The following is a 1,559-nucleotide window of genomic DNA, read 5'->3' as shown; positions in this document are numbered from 1 at the left end:
TCTCCTGCCTCCTTCCCCCGCCACGGCGCAAGCACTCTCGAACTCTGGAACTCTGGCGGGGTTCCTTGGGTTCGAGACCCTTCCTACTTGCAAAGGAGTTGATTCACAGGCAGGTCTGAAGGTGTCTATCTTTCTTTCCCCCTCTCCTCTCTGTTTTCCCCTCTTCTCTCCATTTCTCTCTGTCCTATCCAACAATGACAACATTGATAATAACTACAATAATAACTACAACAGTAAAACAACAAGGGCAACAAAAGGGAAAATAAATAAAGAAAGAAAGAGAGAAAGTGAGAGAGAAAGAAAAGAAGAAAGAAAGAAAGAAAGAAAGAAAGAAAGAAAGAAAGAAAGAAAGAAAAAGAATTTTCCCTGGTGCTGGCTATTCCCCTCAGTGAGTCAGTTATCAGTCAGACACTCTTAATAGTTATAAGTACAGCCAGCATGCACTCAACCTGACTACCTGCTTTCAGTAATGTGCCATTTGTCATGTAATACAGACAATAAACAACCTAGCAAAGTAGGTAATTGCTCCTGTTTTACAGAAAAGAAAACAGTCCTAGAGAGTCTTGCAGAAGCTCGGGTCAGATTAAAGCTGTGGAGACTGTGAGACAACAAACCTGTCCCTTTCTCTTGGGACAATAGGAGGGGGGTACCAGGCTACCAATCCATCATTTAGTGTGTTGTCTTCATTTAATGCTGTGCTTGGGGATGAATCGAAGATCTTGCCCCAGTGTAAGATCACTGGATCTGAGCTCACATTCTGTGGTCATAAGTAGGGACGTTCCAAGCTGCTACAATATCAGGACCCATCTTCCTCAGGTGGAGCATAGAGTATATTGTCCAGCCTCCCTTTGGAGGATGGAACATTCTCTACCATTATTGATCCAAGTTGAGGGCAAGGTCCTATGGGGGCCCACAAAGGGCTCTATTGTGTTGTTCCTAATAGGAATGACCCGTAATAACAGAGAGGGTAGTTCTTGGAGCAGCCTCTCCAGCCCAATTTATGTTATTTTCTTTGTTTTTGAGGGGGCAGGGAGAAAGAGAAAGAAGAGGAGAGAGGGAGACACTAAAGCACTGAAGTATGGAGTGCTTAGTGCTTTCCCATAGCGCTCCAATGTGGTGCTGGGCACTGAGTCCAGGAGGGCCTCCCACACAGCAGGGCATTCTGTCCACCTGTGGAGCTATCTTCTGTTCCCTGCCTTTCTTGTTTTTATTTTTATGGGGTGCTAGGGATTGAACCCAGGGTCTTATACCATTGAACCACTTCCCTGGTCCTTGGGCTACCTTTTATTTTACTTAAGAAAATTAAAATTTTTTCTGATTTACCATTGGCTTACAAAGTTATAAGATCTCAAAGGTATAGCTCTTTCCTTTCTCTCTCTTTTTCTTTTCTTTTCTTTTCTTTTCTTCTTCTTCTTCTTTTTTTAAGATTTTATTTATTTATGAGAAAGATGGGAGGAGAGAGAAAGAACCAGACATCATTCTGGCACATGTGCTGCTGGGGATTGAACTCAGGACCTCATGCTTGAGAGTCCAAAGCTTTATCACTGCACCACCTTCCG

Source organism: Erinaceus europaeus, chromosome 6 (assembly GCF_950295315.1).
Source record: "Erinaceus europaeus chromosome 6, mEriEur2.1, whole genome shotgun sequence".
NCBI lineage: Eukaryota > Metazoa > Chordata > Mammalia > Eulipotyphla > Erinaceidae > Erinaceus > Erinaceus europaeus.
Note: the sequence above shows the minus strand (reverse complement) of the source record.